At 38.2% G+C, this 10,746-nt stretch overlaps 1 pseudogene; it reads right to left on the bottom strand.

The window, feature by feature from the left end:
• Nucleotides 1-2,318: 2,318 nt before the first annotated feature.
• On the bottom strand, nt 2,319-10,507 carry LOC108716108 (annotated as a pseudogene).
• Between the last annotated feature and the right edge of the window lie 239 nt (nt 10,508-10,746).

Genomic DNA, 10,746 nt, shown 5'->3' with positions numbered 1-10,746 from the left:
TGCCCTTTAAGCGGCGAGTCTAACTTTTCCCAAGGGACCTGTTATCTTATAGTGTTACAATTATCTAGGCCTAGCCGGTAAAACACCTGCCAAGGCCGGGGCCTGTATTACAAATTTACCTGCAATGTAGCTGCCTGTAAATTTGTAATACCCTTAAAGGAGAAGGAAAGTCAAAAATGAAATGAAGCTCTTAATTATTGCCAATGAAAATTATGTATCTGTGACAGCAAGCATTCCCTCATTCGTTTTTCCAGTAGTATTTTTGCTGCAATCGATTTTGAAATAAGTATGAACATGTATAAAAAGTCATACCCTGTCTGCAGTCGAGAAATCGCGGTGAATACGGCATGCGCAGTAGGTATCAGCAGTGCCCTGTGCATGCACATTAGAATCCTTGGAGATCCCTGCTTATTGCTGACGTTGTGATCACGTTATTTATCCTGTCGTCATCGTTGACCTCTCTGCTCCTGCCCCATTCATTAAGTTTCCAATAAGCAACTAAGGGAAGCTATGAAGCTCCTGCGCTCACTCTGGTTTTTATTCACAGTTTGTCAGCGAGCGCAGGAGCTGAGAAGGGGAAGCCAGCGAGCGGGTCTGTCTGTCTGAGGTCTGTAGTAAATTCATAAAGGAAAAGACGGATTGTTTTTAATATTATTAGGTTTGGCGCCTTGCTTGCATTCAGATACAGAATGCGTGTATGGTGACGTCATGGGGTCCTGAAGGAGGCGCATGCGCACTAACAATTGAGCGCAGGGCGTAAGTGACGCCCCTATGTGAAAATAGCGGCGCCAAACTGTTACAAGCGCCGTAACTTCTGAATGTAAGTGCACAGATGCAGCAGTGATATGCGAGTTTTTACTATAGCGTTTCAGGAGGGGGCCTGGTGGGGAACGCAATGAAGTAGGATTCAATTTGTGACTTTCCTTTTCCTTTAAAAAGATCCCTCGGCCCCCCCAATCTCCTGTAAACGTATCTTTTGTCCTCCGTCTTGAAAGCTTCCGTGTTGTGGCCACGCCCCCTTTTACATCACGTCCACCCCTTTTTTGTTCCCGTCCCCCCACCAGCCGGTAAGAAAAGTAGAAAAAGGTGGCAACCCTTATCTAGATACATTTGAATTGTTACAAATGTATCTTATCTTCTGTTGTGGCTGTTCTGGGCTCTCTGCCAAAAGCCAATTAAGATTGGCTAGATACTTTGTTTCTTTTTCTGGCTGTTCAGTGCAGAGAAAAACAGGAACAAAAGAGGGACTGTCCCTCTAAAAACGGGACAGTTGGGAGTTATGCCAGTCAGGAGTGGAAAAATTAATAGCCCAATACACAGCTGTTAGACTTTCAAGCACTTGTAATTGGAAGACACTGGAACCTCTTTACTCGTGTAGAAGAGATGAAATTGATGGAGGAGATGACTGCAAGACTTAAAGGGACAATTTCTGTTTGCCTCTTTTTAGTTTTGCTTTTCTTACACGTTTTTGCATGTTATTTTACAATATGGAAATATTTTACTAAAACTAAATAAAATTTGTTACAAAACAAAAAAAAATTAAACACCAAGCCTGTTACACACGACACTCCTTACTTGCCCATCTATGTTGCACGCCTGACCGAACCCTGCCCATTCCACACAAGCTGAGCCCCTCAATGCCCCTCCTGAATGTGGCCTTGTCTGGAAGGAAAACAGAATCCTGGTGGGTGGGGGGTGTGTGTGTGTGTATGTGTGTATATAAATATATATCTTATTGCCAACAAAAAAAAAAAACAAAGTTTATATCAAATTAAGTGGCATATGGAAGAATCTTACCAAACTGGAATATATATTTAAGTAAAAACTGCCCTTTTACATCTCTCATCTTGAGATCTATATGCATCCGTGTTCTAATATCTGCAATGGATGTATCTGTCCCTTATGCCATGTTGTAATGTTTGTATTTGCCCTAACATTTCACATATACAGTATTAGCAGTTTATAAACTCGTCTGGAAAAGCAGAATATAAAAAAATGTACATGTTGGAGAAAACTTTGAAAGGAAATTATTTTTGTGCTTGAATAAGTCGTCCTTGTTTCAATTGGCTAAGATTCCAGCAACCTCTAAAACAGTACAGAAATCATGAATTCTATCTAAAACCTATGATGTACATCACAGTACCATTGAAATTATAGCAAAATGGAGAGTATGAATCATTGCCAGATAAAGGAAATTAAACGGTCAGATCTTCAGCGGTTTTATTACTGCCACTAACCTGCTCTATAAGCCTCCAAATGTATCACCTTTTCTTTGCTTCAGGTAAGAACAGATTCCAGATATGACCACAAGTGAATTTATGGATTTTTATTGAAAAGACACCAAATGCACTATTTACAGGGTTTACAATGGATTGGGTACAGCATTTCATAAACAGTTAAATAAAGACAGTAAGAAGTCCACAAAATAAAACTTTCAGCAGTAATGAAAAGAAATATGTAATGTTGTGAAATCCGTTCCTTGTAGCTCCTTTTTTCCATAAAAAGTTTTATAAAGTTAAGATTTTCAAATGAGATCAGCAACTAAAACAGGGAAATAAATTAATTAGTTAATTAGGGATCATCCATTCATGTGCTACCCAAAATATACTTGAAGTTTGACATGCCAATGTATCCAGATACTTTTGCACAAAAAACATCAGGCAACTATTTGAGTCTCTATTCACAACGCTGTTGTGAAACACCCAGCACTTTCCATGCACAGACACTGGATCGTGTTCTACAGCCAGTTTTCTCAGCTTAATACACAAGTTATTAATAAGAAATCAAAAGTAGTAAAATAAGAAACAGAACCACCAACCCACATGAGATTCAAGATAAAGCTAGACTTGTGCATACCATTCATGGGCATTTCATCAATCTGGGTGGAATAGTACTGCTCAATATCTCTCAGGATACGGATGTCATCATTTTTGACAAAGTTAATGGCAACACCCTTTCTTCCATATCGTCCAGATCGGCCAATTCTATATTAAACAAAAAACAAACATCAAATCATGCATACGCCAATTGTTAGATTCTCCGTATAAGATGTGTAGGGGTACCAGACTATAAGCATTATTCATATTAAAGCACATTTATTCCAGTCATCAATATTTCATCGTCTAAGCATTATATTCTGAATTCCTGTGAAGACTCATGGAAACAGTCCTATATCTGGATTTGGCCAAATCCCTGTGAGAATTCAGATATTCAATACATGCCTAAAGCAAATACAAATGATTAAATATTCAGTTGACACCTTCACTCGTAACAAGGGCATGAGAGGCATTGTTCATTGTAGACGGACGTAGCACACACCTGTGAATGTACAATTCTCTGTTATTGGGGAGATCGTAGTTGATAATCAAAGAGACTTGTGGCACATCCAATCCTCGGGCCCAGACATCAGTTGAAATGAGGACTCGGCTATAAAAAACAGAAATTATCAGACATTTTTGCAAACAAATCAATACTGACCACATTTAAATAGAACTTTCAATTACAAAGAATCCAGCATTTTTATATAACTACAGGCTAGTGCAGCGTCTATTTAAATTGAATTTAATATGATTTAGTAGCAAATTTATTTGCATTCTGTATTTTTATATTAACCTATAGGTGAAAAATGTTATATCTGATTAACAAACGTCTGCACCAGAAAAAAATATTTCATTAATAATTATGTTTGAATTGTTAATCCCACATTAGTTTGCAATGAAGATATAGAATGTAGATGGGTGTTAAAGCCCAGTGCTGCAACAACCCACAGAATAATGTTCTATGGTGTAAAATCTAACACTTTCCTGGCTGTCAGAAAATTGTTCCTTACCTTGCACCAGATCTGAATTCTTTCATGATTGACTCTCTCTCCTTTTGGGGCATATCACCATGCATTGATGAAACAGTGAAATTTGCTTCTCTCATTTTCTCTGTCAACCAATCTACCTGTAAGTACAGAACAAACATGCTTAAGTTCCCTGATGCCTAATAAAATGGGTCTCCCAGAGTGTTTTTCTGGGATTATTTGTATTTATAAATTCCCGTTTTGTAAAGATTCTTGTCTTATAGCAATAATTATGCATACAGCTCTCTCTGGTTAGGTCATCAAACGTACAACAGACAAACATGGTGTATTTTGACTAGCACTTAAAAAAAAAAAAAAAAGCTAACTACGCTTAAGCTAACTAAAATGAAGCAGTTTAATACCCTGAAACCATCTGGTCTGTATCATTTTGGTAAAATTAAGAAACGGACCAGATTTTCACTATTGCACGAAGGAGTTATAAAGACAGTTATATTAGCTTCATACCTTTCTTTTGGTGTTGCAGAAGATTACAGCTTGTGTAATAGTCAATGTGTCATATAGATCACACAGAGTATCAAACGTCCACTCTTCTCTCTCCACTGCCACAAAAAACTGCTTAATGCCTTCCAGTGTCAACTCATCACTAGAGGGAAAGGAAGCAATTTCACATAAAGTTACCCAAAGGTTTTATTTTTAACGATAAGGTACAAAATCAAAATTGTAACATTACAAACAGGAAACAAACAAAATAACAAGTATGCTCATATACAACACGTTGCAGGGCACTGTGAGATGAAAAGGCCACTATTTGACATGCGAACAAGAAACGGATCCGCACACACGCTATAATCAGCAGTTGGGGGGACACCCCTCTTTATTATATCACCTCGTGATCACGAGGTGATATAATAAAGAGGGGTGTCCCCCCAACTGCTGATTATAGCGTGTGTGCGGATCCGTTTCTTGTTCGCTGTTGCTAAGGGACCTGGCCGGGGTCGACGGAGAAACCAGCACCACCAACGCAGTGAGAGGAAAGGCGAGTGTGCGGTAGGAACATATATTACAGACACTATTTGACATGCCCCTATAGTAAACTGAAGAATACAAGCTAGGCAACGGTTATGAAAAGCAAGAAAGATGCTTAAGATCAGCTATTACTCACCGTTTCACAAGGATACGGATGGGATCAGTCATAAACTTATTGGTCATTTCCAAAATTTCATGTGGCAGTGTGGCACTGATTAAACAAACCTGCGTTGCAGGCGGCAGATATCTGTAGACATCATAAATCTGCTCTTTGAAACCTGAAATATATTTAAGGATAGATTTGTTTTTAGAAATGTCTACATATCTACGAAGAAAAATACATAAATGTTGATAATGTTAATAAATGAATGGTAAACACGATTATTGTTCACATCACTGCAGGATTTACAGCCTTAATAAATGCAGTGTGACGAATAATTAAAAAGATCAGAAATGCAGTCAGAATAGAATTGCCCGTTTATCAAAAGATGGATATTTCCAGTAAATGTACAAAACAAAAACTGTGCCAAGTAGCAAAAATAAATAAAAACAAATACAAAAAAGTATTGTAGAAGTCATACCTACTGTATATTGGCAAAATACAATTAGGAAGTTATAGATAAGAGATCAATTGTACAGATAATAAAATGAATTAGGGTGGGTTTTAAATAGTAAAGGAGTCTGGATTCAGTCAGGTCACAGTGTGACATGAAACCTGACCCTAAATTGAGGCCCTGTTTTAAAGGAACAGAAACACCAAAAAAAAAATTGTGTTTTAAAATAATGAAAATATAATGTACTGTTGCCCTGCACTGGTAAAACTGACCTGTTTGCTTCAGAAACACTACTATAGTTCATATAAACAAGCTGCTGTGTAGCAGTGGCGTAAATTGAAAAAATCTATATGGCGCAGGTTTAATAGTGGATAACCGATAACACTATTATGTACAGGGTTTATCTGCTCTCTGCTGTGTAACCTGAGCCTCTCATTTGAATGGTTACCCCCATTGCTACACAGCAGCTTATTTATTTAAACAATAGTAGTGTTTCTGAAGCAAACTGCAGCTTTACAAGTGCAGGGCAACACCGCATTATATTTGTATTACTTTAAAACACTTTTGATGTCAATGTTCCTTTAATGAGTTAGTGGTCAGCTTCAACAGACTTGACAGAAAAGAGTACAGTTTGTCCCACGTTCAGATTGACGATAAAGCATTTTTATAATTCATATGAAGAAATTAGAATGACATACCCTTATTCAACATTTCATCAGCTTCATCCAGCACTAACATTTTAATGGCCCGAGTTCTTAAACTTCTGCGTCGAATCATATCTGCATAAAAATTATTTTGTATTAACAAAACATAAAATGTCAGCCAAAAATGGGGTGTTTTCCTATATGTAATACACAAAATAAGGAGAGGCTTTACTACTGTGGTTCTCAAAAATTCAGTGGTAAGAGAATTTTTAAAATAGTGTTCTGATTTATTTTAGAATAGTGACTCACAAGTGGACAAGCTATGGGCCAAACACAAGAAAGGCTGAAGGCAGTCTAACACTAGGCCTACAAATGGACCTACTTGGCTAGTGACTGCTTGGGCAAGTTTGGTATGAAAGAATTGTTTGAAAAGATCTGTTATATAGTGAGCTAGGGCACTTTTTCTCTTTCTTATCTCATTTTTGTTTTTTGCTTTTCTTTGTTGAACATTTTAAATTCATAAAATAAAAACCGTTAGAGGATTTGACTAGTGGAGCTTCCAATATTGGCACAACTGGTAAAAGAGGATACCTCTAAGATGGTCTCAGTTCTATACGCGCGGATCCAATTTACTGACCCAGCTCCGTTCCAAACTGCTTTCAGTAGGTGCCAGCAGGACATCCCTGGTCTGAATGCAGATCAGTGAGAGGAAGCAACCGATAAGTTATAGCAGTTTCTTATCAGCTCAAGGGAAAGGTTGATTCAATATAAAATTTCTTTTGAGAACTTATTTAACCCCGAATAGACTACACCGAATGGGACAAATTCTCCTAGTTCTGTGCAAGAGGTGTGGAGATAGAGATGGGTCTTACTGGCACATGGTATGGGCATGCCCTATGATTTAGAGGTACTGGGCTAAGATAACAAAGCACTTAGTGGATACATTCATTCCTCAGAGATATGTTTACTGGGATTGATAGATAACCTATTGCCTACAAATCAAGAAAGTACACTGGTTAGGTCCCTTCTCTTTTATGCCAAAAAGCTCACTGAAGAGTGAAGAAATGGATGGCCCCCATACCTCCAAAGAAAGGAGCCTGGCTAGAATACGTTAATAGAATGTTACCACTCATTAACCTCACGTATGAGGCCAACGGACAACCCGACAAATTTGACAGAATATGGGGTTCTTAGTTGGAGGCAGACCTACAAATGTTTCCATGATATGAACATAGAAATAAATGAGATTTCATGTGATGCTTTAATGAAAATGTCAATAACATATGGTTGGTCACAACTACTGCTGTATACGTTTCCCCTCCCCCCTTTATTATCTCTCTTCTGTATTCCCCCCCCATGTTAAAAATTCAATAAAAAGAATACCTGTTAAAAAAAACCGCTACAGAGAATGTAGCAAACTGTTTTGGCCTCACTGAGACACAATAAAGTTTGTAAAACTCACCAAAAACACATCCTGGTGTACCAGCAACAACATGCTGTCCGTAATCCAATTTTCTGATATCCTCTCCAACATTTGTGCCTCCTATGCACGCATGACACTGCACATTCTTGTAGTCCCCCAAAGCAAGCAACACCTAAACAAATGAGCAAATGCAAATAAGAGAACAGGTAAATACAAAAAATCTATCATAGCATCATATGTCATCAACCCTAATACAACAAGCAAAGCAAACAAAGATCTGAGGAGTACAACAATTTCTCACTGATCTACAGAATATTAAGAGAGCTTACCTTCTGAATCTGCCCTGCTAACTCTCTGGTCGGTGATAAAATCAAGGCTTGGGTTTCACGGACCTAATGAAAAATATAACATTGAATTAGGCTTTTGCAATAAATGATCGCAGTTCTAAGTATTTAGGGTAAACAGAGAAGAAACTACAAGCTTGGTATATAAAAAAATTATTTAAAGGAGAAACGAAAGCTACTGAAGCAGTTTATTGCCAATAAATTAGCCACAATAGTGCAAGCTATAACACTATATTTATTCTGCAGAATACTTTACCATACCTGAGTAAACAGCTTTAGAAGCTCTATCAGTTTGTTTAGGATAGCAGCTGCCATATTAGCTTGGCATGACATCAGTTTTTGGCTGAGTCTCTCCCTGTTAGCTCATAGCTCTGGGCTCAGTTTGCAGCAGGGAAGGGGGAGATGAGCAAACTGAGCATGCTCAAGCCCGTGCCCTGGAGGTCTAAGCTGAGAGAAGGAAGTCGAATACAGAAGCCCATGTGTACACAATAGAGGGAAAGAAATGTGGTGTTTCTTTGACAGAGGACTCAGAGCAGCATTAATTTGAGAGTTTACTGGTGTATTTATATAGACCTTTCTGATAAAGCTTACTTAATTTTAGCCCTTCTTTCTGCTTTAAGAATGATATGAAGAGTTCAGTGAAAGCCAATTACCTGAATATCCAAACACTGAAGCACAGAAACACAGAAGGTTGCTGTTTTGCCTGTACCAGACTGTGATCTAAAGAAAAACAAAAACTTTACATTAAAACAGCAGAAACAAGGCTAGAAACATATTGTGAAGGTTTTCAGATTGATATTTCACTTCTAACAAAATGTAAGCACATACGTAGAGTTCCACATTTATCCATGATAGAAGTATAGAATAGTCATTCTCTGCAGGCTGGGAATTCTAAACATAACCCAGCTACAAATTTTCCTTTCGAAATGAGAACATTTTGGCCATGCTCCTGAGGAGCCTGCCTAAATGTACTGCCTTGATACCACAAACTGGCATATACTGGGCAAAGGAGTAGGCCTCCTAAAATTCGGTTGAATGAGCACAAGTCTGCCATCAAAACCTATAAACCATCTCCAAAAACAACAAAAAGGAGACTAAAAACATTAAAGCAGACAGACATTTCTATGAGGGCATAGGGTCTCCCAACTCAGATAGCAGGAGCTATCTGTAAAAACACAGATGAAAAAAAAACCCTAAGGGGTTAAATGAAACGTCCAGACTTACCTGTTAACTATTTGAGGTATACTTTGTAATGTCTTCCAACTACAGAGTGTTTTTTCTTTTAGATTTACATAATGTTGACTGTTCCAGGGAAAGGTAAATTCCCCACCGTTTCCTTTACGGGTAAGGGCACACCTGGTGATTCTGGGAGATTTAGTCGCCTGTCGACTAATCGTCTCGTCTTTGCGGTGACTAATCTCCCTATACACCTTCCCTCTGTTTTGCGCCGGCTATAATGAAAAGTCGCATGCGGCATGGCAGACTCAGCGCTTCGTATTCCGAAGTCGCCTGAAGTTTCCTCGTGAGGCAACTTCGGAATACGAAGAGCTGTGTGTGCCATGTCGCAGGTGACTTTTCATTATAGCCGGCGCTAGACAGAGGGAAGGCGTTCAGGGAGTTAATCGCCGCAAAGACGAGCCGATTAGTCTCCCTGAATCGCCAGGTGTGCCCTTACCCTTAATACAGGATTGTTTACCAGTATTTTTGAGGTTTTATGGTTTTTTTCTTGTATAGCAAGTTTTGGTGCTGAAGGTTCTGGAAATACAACTGCATGGATATTTGTCTACACACAGTTCGCTTTGTTCTTGTTCAACTACAAACCTCCACAAGGGACAAAAAAATAAAATGGACACTGTGAGGCTTAGAATATTGAGCTTGTATTTAAACTTTTATATGAACCATGCTGTATTTTGCACTGTTATTGTGGATCTGTTTGGCACATTTAACGTAGATGACAGATTTGTATTAATCATCTGGACTCATCCCCAAGAGACTGTTTCCTTGTATGAAGCCAAACAGTCAGAAACACTATTATGCATTTGACTCATTTATCAAAACTGGGCAAATTTGCACCTGGACAATAACCCTTGGCAACTAGTGAAGTTATTTGCTTTTTTACAGCCAGCTGAAGGAAAAACAAAGTTATGAAACAGCCTTGGGTTGCTATCTAGTTGTAGGGTTGATAAACAACCTCTACTAAATGAAACAGGTTTTTGCCTGAAGACCTCTATGTTAATAAATCTATAATTACAGTTCTACTTACTGTGCAATCACATCCCTTCCTTTGATAATCTGCTTGATTGCCCGCTGTTAAATAGCTGATGGTTTCTCAAATCCTACAAACAGTAAAACTAGTGATTAGAAAGTATACAGGGCTGTGCATTCTGTATAAGGCAACATGTTGCAAACACATTGGGGCTGATTTACTAATATAGGCACTAAATTGTGCTACTGCCGTTGCCCATAGCAACCACTTATTTTTTTGCTGTTTATTCTATTACCAACCAACAAAGCTCATAGAATCTATGTTAGTAAACGAGCTCCCTGTGCAGCAGGGAACTTTGCAATCCTACATCTGGTCAGATGCCTCTATAAAACCATAGCAAGATTAGAGATATACAATCAATCACAACAGTCACCTTACTAGGACTAACCAGAACAATAATTATCCTTATCTGTATATAGGCTAGGTCCCCAATCCACTTCTTCATGATCCCCTAATTAGATTTGCCCTAAAGTCTGAGAACGGATGTGCTTGCATATAATTTGAATACCGTAAACAGTAAACTGCTTATTTTGTGGCAATGGCCTTAAAGGAACTGTAACAATTTGCAATCAAAATATCCTTTATAAATACTTTTATTTGCAAATTATAATTTGCTTATCCATCAGTATTACCTCTGCACTACTCACACATATCACAATGCTAGAAAATTAAAGTACACTACTT

The sequence above is a fragment of the Xenopus laevis genome, chromosome 5L (genome assembly GCF_017654675.1).
Source record: "Xenopus laevis strain J_2021 chromosome 5L, Xenopus_laevis_v10.1, whole genome shotgun sequence".
Lineage (NCBI taxonomy): Eukaryota > Metazoa > Chordata > Amphibia > Anura > Pipidae > Xenopus > Xenopus laevis.
Note: the sequence above shows the minus strand (reverse complement) of the source record. Positions and strands in the feature narration are given on the sequence as shown.